Genomic DNA, 12,076 nt, shown 5'->3' with positions numbered 1-12,076 from the left:
CGTGCATCTGCAACTTTACCTCCTTATGGGGACAAACTACAAGTTCCCACAAGGTATGACCTAAGTCTGAAAGGAATTTCAGACTTTGGTTAATGAGTTACTGCTGGTCAAAGTTACAGTGAGATGAGCAGCAGTTAGGTTAAGTCAACAAAAAATAAGATACAATATATTGTCCTCTCAAGTGTTGGAAACACATCTGTGTGTGTTTGATTTGATGTTATCAGCTTTAGTTTCTCCCCTCTGCATGCCGCAATTTCCTGCTTTAATCTGATTTCTCCTCTAACCTGGTTTCTTGTGTAGCTTAGTCATAGAGGGAAAAGTTACTCTAAATCACACAGGACCAAATCATTCTTAGTTCATTAGTCTAAAATGTTTTGTGTCAACTGCTTGTTGTTGTTGGGAGGGGGGGGGGTAATTTGTCCAAACATTATTGCAGTACATGACTGTCTTTTTCTTAACTTTTATCAATGACTTTAACCCGACCGAAGCTCCAAAAACTCAAGTATTAAAATATTTGTATGCTAACCATGTACCTGTAATACTATAGCATTTATGTGATTTCATAGCTGGTATTTATAGTAATCCTCACTAACCTTTGTTTACTGGTGCGATGAGTGTGAATTAACTGTGATTATAAAAAAAATAAAGGTATAATAGGCTTTCGTTATGTTGGAAAGACTGCTTAATTTTGCGTTTGAATGCCTTCATTTATCATAGGAGGTTTTAGCAATTGCAGCATTGGCTTCTTAATTCTAATAAATGAAGCCAAACATAAGACCTTCATAAACCATGTGCTCATCTAAAACAAATTCATCATAATTAAAATATGTGCTCATGCAATTTATAAATAGCAGGCACATAACTTTGAAGCAAAGTTGTTTCTGCAGTGATTTTAATAAATCAGATTAATAATAAACTCATATTTTCCCAGGCTGTCAGCTGACAAAAGTCATTGCAGCATATCTGTGTGAAATACAGCACATACTTCAGAGGATTATTAAATTTCCTGGCTGGTGCAGGTGCAACATTTATGAAATTCATGGAGTTGCTCCATGTAATATGGAATAAATAAAGAAGGTACACAAAAAAAAGTTAAATATATGATAACCAAAAATAAGGAAATCGGTTTATTTTGAAAGAAATGCATTGCCTTACAGTGCTTAGAGGACCTCTAGATTAATATTATCATACATTGCTGACCTTAATTGCCTGTTAAATTGTACATAACCAACAAAACATTAAATACGTGTAAGTAAAAGTAAGTCAAAGTCAAAACTAATGTGTTGTGCTTTTGTTTGCTGTAATAGGCGCAACAACACAAAAATCTTTAGCTTTATAGCTAATCTATAGCTAATTGTTAAACTACAAACTTTTTTTTTTGTGTCCCGTTTGGATCTTTAGCCATCAGAATTGTTGTCTTAAGGCCAAGAAAGATGCCAAGCGGATTTATTTTACCAAGTGGATCATCATGGCCTTGCCATATTGGTCCATTTGATTGACCTTTATTATAATTATGTATTTATTTATTTTATTTTGGTTGTTACAAACGGGACAGACATGACTGGGGGATAGGACAGGGAGAAAGAATGAAAGAAAGAGAGGGAGAGAAAGAAAAATAGAGGGGAGAAGAGATGGTGAGAAAGGGGGGAAGAAAAAAACAACTACAAACCTTTGTGATAGAAAATTTATTTCAGCCACTGTACAGACTAAATCATAAACAAATGTGTCTCTGTGCTAATGTGCTAAGAGTTTATTCACACATCTTTCATGGTGTGCAAGTGACAGCAACACAGACTCAGCTTTAATTTCATCAATGTGCCAGACTGACGCGCATGTTTCACTCTTTCTCATGTGACGCATATTGCTAAATGTTCGTGCAGTTAACCATGCAGCCGTCCACAACTAAGAAAGGAGGTTTTTAAGGACATTCTAACGCTAGACATTGTTTTAATCTTATGTGTGCACATTGCTCAGAGTTTTAATGCCCAAGATGAAATAAAAGATATAGAAGTTATTTAGGATAATGCTAAAAATTGTACTAATAACATTGAAAAGATGCTGTAAATAAAATAAATTGTATTAAAATATGGAATAATATGGACCTCTGCAACATTCATTGGATAGTTATGTAATATAACCTCAACAACGTCCTCTCATCAAAGGCTGTTTCACAGGAACCTGCTTCATATCTGTATGTGCTTAAGCAAATAAATCTTCTTCCTGACTTAACTCACACTCGCTTTATGTGTGTGATAATTCTACCTTTCCTTCTTCTGCGGATATGATAAGGAAATGTGGTTAAAAACATATATATATATCCTCACAATGAATGGAAAACCAATGGAAACACTGGAAAGCATTCATATATCCATAACTGACATTTAATACTTATGTGTTGTGTGTTTGTGTGTGTAAGTAGTATTATTGTATATATATTTGATATATATATTATATAATATATATATTTAATATATATGTATATTTATATATATAACTATATATATATATATATATCTTATTTATTTATTTATTTTAGATCTGGTCACCAGATCTAAATCCAATGGAGCCCCTTAGGGATGTGTTGGAACAGGAGATTTGCATCACTGAATAAAATGTTAACATGTCAGTATGTAAGTGCTTGGAATACCTTGTTGAATGGGTGCTGTGAAGAATTACGACAGTTGTGATGACCAACCAAGTACTAGCAAGGTGCTACCAATAGAGTGGCCAGTGAGGAAGGCATGCAGATGTAACACAATCAGTCAAAGTGTATAGAGCCCGAGTATATGAAATGTCATCATATTGTAATAGCTGGAATTTCCCAACTTTTAGTGGATGCATTTGTAGACGTGTGCTCAGGGTCGGCACAGATTTTTGTTTTTAATCTCTGTCTTACTGGTTTATATCTTTCCATGTAGCTTACAGTTACAGTTGCTGCTGTGAAGAAGTCATGTTGCACCATCTTCACCTCCCTAAGAAGGAAAACATTACTGTGGTGACTACCTATTTACATATTCAGGGGAATCATTCTGTGACGCAAGTGCAATGTTCAGCCTCCTTTTAGCATTTGGTTTACAGCAATCCCAAGAGAGAACTATCCAGCTATTTAGCTGTAAATTATTTTGGTACTGGGCAATGGAAGTAAAGTGAATTGCCATTCTTATTCAAGCTTTATTACATACTGATTGAGCAGATGAGAATAATAAAAAAAGAAAATAAAAACTTCAGAACCATAGAGTTGTTAACCATAACAATATATCACTCCAACTATAGCTAATGTCATCTGTGCCCTTCCTAACTCGACATTAACAGTTGCTGAAATATAGGTTCAACCAATGTACCGCTCCATTCATTTAGCTTAAACTGTCAATTGATCGGCTTTGAATACATGTATTACGGTAACAGCAGAAATTTGCAAATCATGAAAAGATGCCTAACAGAACTCATTATCTGGATGTCTGAAGACAAAGACAGATGGATCTTTTCAGGCCAAAGCAAAGGGATAATTTCACCAGGACTACTGAAGCCAGTTGCTTGCAGCTGATAAAACTGAAAGCATCCATCATTAGCAGGCACTTATAGGCTGATGCTCTCATCAGACAGCTGTGATACAGGACTATAGAAGAGGGAAGAGCAGGCCATTAGCATATCATTTCCCATACAGGAAAGAAGCTTTCAGACTTGCACCATTAGAATTACTGAGACAATTAATCCACCTCTATCCTTTCCAGTATTGGCAGGAAAAGACAACCAGAGTGCCTGCTCAAAACAAAGTCCAGCAAAAATGGAGAGTGGCTAGTAAACAACTACAATGCTTTACAGAGTCCTCATTTAAATCCTGTTTTTAGCTTGCATCTGATTTGAAATATAACTTGTTTAAGTTCCCCTATTTGACATATACAAATGTGATTTAACTGCACATCGCTTGACTCGACTTTACCTAAAAGCATATCTTCGAGGCTGCTGTCCCACTGCAAAGCGACCATATGTTCACATGTTGCATTTAGTTTGGTTGCATTTGACTTTCAAGAATGGTTATGTGCTTGCTGGGAAAAGTGCTGCTTGAATATTTCATAGTATAAATATGGTAAGTGGTTTGTAATGGCCCCTGAGAGCTCGTCAGAATTTTACATAAAGTCCTCTCCTATCATTTCCATGTTTGGTCTTAGCTTGTGCCACAGGATATTTTCAACACATAAAGAAAATTATACGATTACAGGCACACTTTTTTAGTAAATTGTCTACTATTCTAGCCATTATTTTGCAAAAGCACAAAGAAGTATCTAAAACTATTTGGATGGAAACAAGATTTTGTAAATCTTGTATATATATGCCCGATTCTTAGAGAACTCCATTAAATCCAATTTTCAAAACTGTCCAGCACCAAATACACATAGTTAACAATTAGTCAATGAAATCTGGCACACATATACTAGTTAAGGACAGTGAGGACACACAGTATTTGGGTGACCAGAAACTACTCCAAATGAATGCTCATGAAAACTTAAAAAAAAAAAAAATCAAGGCTTTACTCATGAAAACCTCATCAATGAAAATTTTTAAATTTTATAGTTAGCTGAGGATAAAAACAGACATTTGTTCTTGTTTACTAAAGTTCTATATATGTGTAAAAATGGCTAGGGAGTATATATATTTTTACTTGTCATTAAAAAACGGCTGCCATTTAATATTTAAAGACATTATATTGCAAATTTGTCATAGAACAGAGGTCGGTCAGATGACTTGCATGTTTGCATACCTTTTGCAGACAGGAAGGTTGGGCGACATGATTCCTCTTTATTTGCATAGATTTACTTGATTGAGCTCAAACTGTCTGCCCCAGCAGTGCCATCAGACTTCATGCCTGTGTTGAGGGTACCAGGAAGTATTGAAATAATGAGAAATTTGAACTAAAGCTAAGAATGTGAGGAAAAAACAGCAAAGATCTGCTTTGTGACCAGGATTACTATCGAGGCCAGAGAACTCGCACGCATATCTCGTTCTTTGCCGAGGGAAATTTGCAAGTGAATTATCTCTTCAGTTGCATGAAATCATCTTAACTCTGGCCAGCCTCCAGTGACAGCGAGTCTTTTGGACGTGGTGCCCAATTAGTCAGCTTTCCAATGTGAATTATCAGCCCACCACTTGCCAAACGCTGACAATCAAAATGTCACTGACTAAAATATCTTCCCTGCAAAATGAGCAATGAAATGTGCTGAGTGAAGCCTACAGAACTGTTTCAGTTCTTTCATGCTTAAGGCTGTACTGCAGAGTGCCGTTACTCTGTCTAATAAGGGCAGCTGTCAAATCTAACTTTGTGGATAATGTAGCTGATCTTAAACAATGCTTTGCTTTAACTTCCCCTGTGAGTGCAGAGTGGTGACACTGGATTTATGGATCTATTCCTCCATAATTGCCAGTCGTAACAAAGACTAGAAGTCTTTAATTAAAGGGATTACAGGCAATGTGGTAATTCACATGACTAAAAGTTTGCATGACTAAATGTATAGTTCTTCCACTCACAGCACTCCATCCTCATCCAATACACTTCTTCCACTGGAGGAGTGCTCACTGTGTTTCTGATTAAGGGTTTTAGTTCATATGCATTTATTATTTATCTACACCTATTTTATCTAGATCTTACAATAAAATACACACAGGTTTTAGATATAAAGCAAGATCTTGGGGGTATCTGTGTATATCGGCTACAAACAAGGTCCTAGTGACATTTTACAAGGGCTACACCCAAATGTGTATCTGAAGAAAGCCTATGTGCTGAAAGGAATTTGGTTTTTTCTTGCTGTCTTGTGATATGAAATACTTTATATACATACATTCACTAGCTGGAACCACATCCTCATTTTGGGTTCGACAGCATTTCTAGTAGGTAACGGCAGATGGCTTGAACATAAATTGAGGCTGCAGTTTGGGGAAGGCCTCAGAGGGGACTGGCGGTGGCTCCTGGGCCGGGCAAGGGAATTAATTGAAAAAGTGGAGGGAGGGTGAGGCACAAAAGTGAGAATGAACAGGAGTGTCGAATATAAATATAGAACACGAAGGGGCATGTATGGAGGTTTGGTCCCACTCCTGAAATTCAAAGAAATTATCTTCAACATATACATGTAATTGGGAGTACTGAAGTTCTTTAGTTCAACATTTATATGGTTCAGCACTCTCTGAATGGTTTGTTTGGAGTTGAATGTCATTTTTTGTTGTTTCTAATAAAAACACCTTTTCCACTTGTTTTTTTTTTTTTAACATAAATATCTAATCATTCATATTACAGCAGCTCAAGACGTTTAGACCTGTAGGTGTGTTCAAGATGACATGCTTGAGCTGAAAACACAGTAGAGGATAAAGGTGATGTAAGTAACTCTGTGTGTGACTTGGTCGTTTCTGAGAAAATACCTCATTGATGTCAGAGGTCGGAGAAGAATGGTCAGACTGCTTTAGTCACATTGAACCTTGAATCAGATGGTCTTCAGCAGCAGAAGACCAAACCAGGCACCACGCCATCAACTGTGTGATGCTATTTTGTCAATCTGGACCAAAACCTCTAAGGAAGTTCCCAGCACCTTGTTGGATCTGGCAAAAGATGGCTCCATCCTGTACTAACAAGATTTAACTAATGAAGTAACAACTGAGAGGATATAGAATCAGAAAGACTTTATTTATCCTGTTACGTTCTTTGTCTAGACGTGTAATAGACGCAACAAAAAATTGGCCCACTCCCACTCCAACAAAACAAGAACCCAAACAATAGTATCTTCTAAAATGCTAAGCAGCCATTCATTTGCTTCAGCAGTGAGCAGTGCCAAAAATAACAAACAAAACTCCCTAATGGACCCTATGCTTTCCTACACAAAATGAAAACCAAACAAAAGACAATTCACTCACCTAACTTTCTACATGAAAAACAGGAGAAAACTTAATCAACAAAAATGGCTTCTCACGCCTACTAGGCTGCTGCAGTGAACAATATATACAAGGTGAACAAAATACTCAGTTGCTACTTTACAAATCTATTTACAGCTATTTACAAAACTAAGATACCAACACATACACACACGTTTATACTTGCAGCTCACTTGGCACAGACTCTATCAAAAAACCGAATCAAAAGCTCATGCTATTTGTTGGGTGGTGGAGGCTAGAGAGGGAGCCAGGTGGCTGTCATCTGGTAGCTAAATACTGGAGGTGATTAGCCAATTATCCAATCCAAGGACAGGAAGAGACTCCACCCAACTACTCGGCAGGCACGCCCAGGTGTCCAACTCCTAAAAGAGAAAGGGGAAAAAACCCACAGCCATCCTCTGATGGGAGGAGTCACGCATAAAACAAAACACTGACAACATTGGATCATAACAATCCCCAAGGGACAATTAAGATACAATAGAGCAGCATGACGTTGAAGATAAGGACAGGGCATAAACAGGCATAGCATAAACTCTCATGTCTAACTGGAATCAAAAAAACATTCTTACTTCTTTTTTTTTTTAAACAGCTTTTCTACATCATTTAAATATCATACCCAGATTTGAAATTAGATGTATAATGCATGGTTTTCAAAATATCCAGAACAGTGCCTTGCTGTCGGGTGAGGTGTAATTTAAGGTGATATCAGGCCTGGAAAAGTGATGATGAAGCAACTGTGAAGAAGAAACTCAACAGCACCTGCAATTATATGAACAGATAATATGATTGTCTCCAAACACATAAACCAAGTCCAAACATGCACTTTGCATACAGTGAATATCTCATGGGGGCAGACTAAATGAGTTTGAGTTCAGCTGCAGCACATTGTGGTAAGATGGTTCAGAGGCCTGTGGCTGCTGGTTGCATAAGGTGTTTTTTCTAAACGTCGTAGCACAAGCTACACAGTATATAAAAATTCTTGCAGTAAGCTCTTTAACTAACTCTGAATTTTAGTGTTCCAATCTGTTTGCCATGACCTTAAGGATGTTTCAGTTTCAAGTGCAACCGTGGGATTATCCCACAACACTTAAACAGTACTTTGGGATAATATCCATCTCGATGCAGTTCACCCAGGTCATATGAAGATGAGATCAGAGGGCCTTGACTCTTTCTTGCTGTCGGTGGCTGTAGCTCAGGAGGTGGAGCACGTCATCTACTAGTTAAAAGATTGGTTTGATCTCTGGCTCCTCCAGTCTGAATGCCAAAGTAGCCTTAGACATGAAAACCAAAACTTGCTCCGCAATGCATTCATTGGAGTGTGAATATTAGATAGAAAGCACTTAAGTGTAAAAAACAGCTTCTATGAAAAAGCTTCTATGAATATTGTTAACTGTGGCATTTTCTTTTGTTTTGTTTTGATTTGAGTGTTCAAGTAGAAAAGCGCTGTATAGGAACCAGTCTATTTACTTGCCGTCTGAGTGAAGCAAACTCATGTTTGCATATATTGTTTTGACAGGCAAATAAAGGGCAACGCAAGAAAAAAAAAATAGTCTGACTCAAATGTCCTCTCGGAAGTTTCCATTTGCGATCTCCTCGATCTGTCCTGCCATTGTTTCCATCTTACCTCACTTGTAACTCAAAACTTTCCAGTGCATTTTTCCCATGCTCAGCTGGCTCAAAAGTCATTTTCCTTAGGTGACTTTTTTCATGTGCACCATCCAACTCGCTGGACTGGTTTTAGCAGTTACATTTTGTATGCTTGTGAATTCATTCGAGGTGAGTCGCACATTACCTGGAATTCTCCCATGAAGAATCCTTAGCTATTGTTCAAAGATATCATCAAATATGAGAATGCAACATTTGGCTGCTGTGGATTGTGTTCAGAAACAACAATTTGGCACAAAGTCAGGAAAACAGCAGGCTTATCAAAGGCCATTTTGCGTTTGTAAATAAGCAAATATAGCCACTGGCTTGACTTTACCATGGAAAGGAAACCAGACCATGTTGCTTTATGTGTGTCATGCTTGAAACCCTCTCCCCAGTGGCACAGATAATATTACGCTATTTTAAAATCACACGCTGCCCTCTCTTTTGATATTGGTGTAAAAATAGAGATCAGTGCAGCAGCACGAAACAGTTTGAAATATAGAACAGACAGCAGGAAGCTATATTTAGAATGGACACAATCACAATAAGTGCCTGGTGACATTTCATCAACTCCCTACTGAATGCCATTTGGCTTTCCTTACTTTCATGCAGTTTTTATACACCCTTAAGATCTCTGCTAAAGTCTAAAAGGGGGTAAAATTGAGTTAGTGATTAAACTTCATTTGTCCTTACTCACAGATTATGACATTAGATATTGCTGCACCATTTGGGTCTCACTCTCTTTCTCATCTTATCTGTGTCGTAAGAATTTAGGGATCAATGTTGAGAGAACTATAGTCACATATTTAACAGTTAAGCATACGTCACTGGCTTACATAGCTGCGTTCCAGCAGCTAAAGTTGAGTTTTAAATTTGTGTCTTTGTTATGGTGCTTGGCACACGATTAAACATTAAAAAAAAAACAACGCTGAAGTCACTGAGTAGTATGAATGCGGGCAGGGTGATTTGACACCACGGGAAACATGTTGGGGGTTCTCCAGCGAAAACATTCCTTCAGCCATGCACGTTTTAAGTGAGCACATCCTCTGCAGAGGCAGCTCCCTCCAAGTTATATTTAAGCTCAGCAGCATTGATCGGCACCCAGAGTCTCAGGATGTCACGTTGAAAACGTTCCACACTCAAAGAAGAAGAACATGCAATGAACTTCGGCGAGAATATCCACCAATCTAATGTTGTTGAAATAAGAAACCTGTACATGCTACAACAACCAACCGGTTCAAGCTGCAACAATGGTAGCATTAGTAAAGATAGTTACAGCTTTATTCTGAGAAGTCAGCTTAAAAAGATAAGGAATGATAAGTTGATAAGTGTATGATGGGTGTAAAATGCAAATATAAGGGGAAAAAGTTGCCTGTGTCATAATGTTACCTACAGCAGTTCTTCTGGCAAAAGGTTTATGCACACATCATGTCATGGTAATTTTGGACTGTTTTTTTAAAGAATTGGATGAACACGTTTGAATTTGTTTTAGATTTTCTTTATCCCACACAGGGTCAAAAGTATACATACAGGTACTCATACAAGTATTGATACACCCCTGTTAATGTTTGGTTAAATGTCCCTTAGCAAGTTGCACTTCAACCAGAAGCATTTGTTTTTCTCATCTGACCACAAAATTCTTCTCAAGAAGGCATTTTGCTTGTCCATGTGGACAGCTGCAAATTTCAGTCAAGCAAAAAGGTGTCAGTTTTGGAGCAGGCTCCTCGGTCTTAGTCAGCACCCTCTCGATTTACGATGACGTGAAACTCACTTCACTGTGGACAGTGACACTGTGGTGTTCCAGCAGTTTCCAGTTCATGGCAGGCTTGAGCCTGAGTGGTTCCTTGGTTGTTCCTGAATATTCTAAGTAATTTCCTATGAGGTTGGCAATTTGGGTCTTCTTCCAGACCCTGGCAAAGTGGTGATACATCTAAATAACTTGTTCCTATGTAGAATTTTTTGAACTGCTAAACTTGCATTGTCATTCATATATCTTAATTAAATATATCGTATTGTTTAATAATATAAAACATCTAGTGATCACAGAATATCATAAACCACTTCATTTTGTTAAGAAATATTTACAACATGTAACATTGTCTAACACTGGAAAATAACTCAAAATGTTCGAAATATTCCAGTGTTAGAAAATCAGCACTGCTCAGTGTTAGTCTTTGTTAATCTTCAAAACTGACTAGGTTACTTTTAAACATATAACACTGTCAAAAGTGTTAATTTAACACTCAACGGTGTTGTATTTAACACTCAGAGGTGTGGACCCATATAGACACTCTCCAGTGTTAATTTAACACTGGAGATTTTGCTGTGTAATTGGATTATAGATTTCTGTAATTTTACAAACATTCTTACAATCATCGCTCAAATGATGATGAGAAGAATGATTTTTTACATTTACTACAGCAGCAGTTCTTTACCATGTAGAAAAACTGACACATAATGTTTAAATTGCTCTTATTTGTGTCATATTAAGATATCTCAATACATAGTTCAACTTTTTACACTGACAGAAACTGGAGTTTCACTGGTCTGCCCCATGCACAAAGTGACGTTGTAGTGACGTCTTTTTAAGTCATTTTTTGGAGGTGCAATTTTGGTCCGCAACAACTTTTGTTTTGATGTCTTTTTAAAAAAAATTTTACATCTACTATACTGTACTTCTAGTGTTGACATTCATAGGACCTCTGTGTACGGGCTATTTATAGTCCAACTGTGGTTGTTGACAGGCAGTTTGCAAAGTATGTCCAGTTCATACACACACACTTGCACATACTGTCGGATGCAACTTCTGCTACCGATCACAAACATGTAATAGCCTACTGAATAAAACAATAGGCTAATACATAATAAATTGTGTTTGTTTAAAAATAATCCACATTTATACGTATCATGTTGATAACAATGTTGAAATTTGTAAATAAAAAAAATTACATTTCTTAATCATGTAAGTTTCCTGCGCCTGCCATAGACATCCACATGATGTTCAAAAAAATTACCCAGTCCAAAGTTCAAATGTTGAACATCATACTGACGTCCAGGTTGGGTGATGGTTGGACATCCAAATTGTGGACCAAATTCAGATGTCACACAGATGTCCAGAATTGGCATATATATAAAAACATGATCTGCACATCTATCTGACGTCCACTGTTTAGTGGGTAAGATCAAAGTGGACCATATGTGGCCTGTGATTTAAAAAGAGTTCGACATCCCTGCATTAGCTGATCTCATTGGTTACCTCCCTGGACATTTTTGGGGGGCAATAATAATGTGCAGTAAACATTCACTCATTCTTTTATTTATTTATTAAGTCAAGTCTTTTTTGCTCATTCCTTTTTTGCACTTTAAAAAAACCCCACTTTAACATCTGCTGTGTGTTGTTGTGTTGTGTTTTGTTGTGTTTAGTTGTACTTAGTGCTGACGTGGGACAGTTTTCAATTTCGTTGTACTATTGTACACGGTCATTTCTTATCTTATCTTTTCTTATCTTATTAGA

The sequence above is a fragment of the Haplochromis burtoni genome, unplaced genomic scaffold (genome assembly GCF_018398535.1).
Source record: "Haplochromis burtoni strain Fernald_Lab_line unplaced genomic scaffold, NCSU_Asbu1 Contig_164, whole genome shotgun sequence".
In the NCBI taxonomy this organism is placed as follows: Eukaryota; Metazoa; Chordata; class Actinopteri; order Cichliformes; family Cichlidae; genus Haplochromis; species Haplochromis burtoni.
This window is presented reverse-complemented; position numbering follows the sequence as displayed.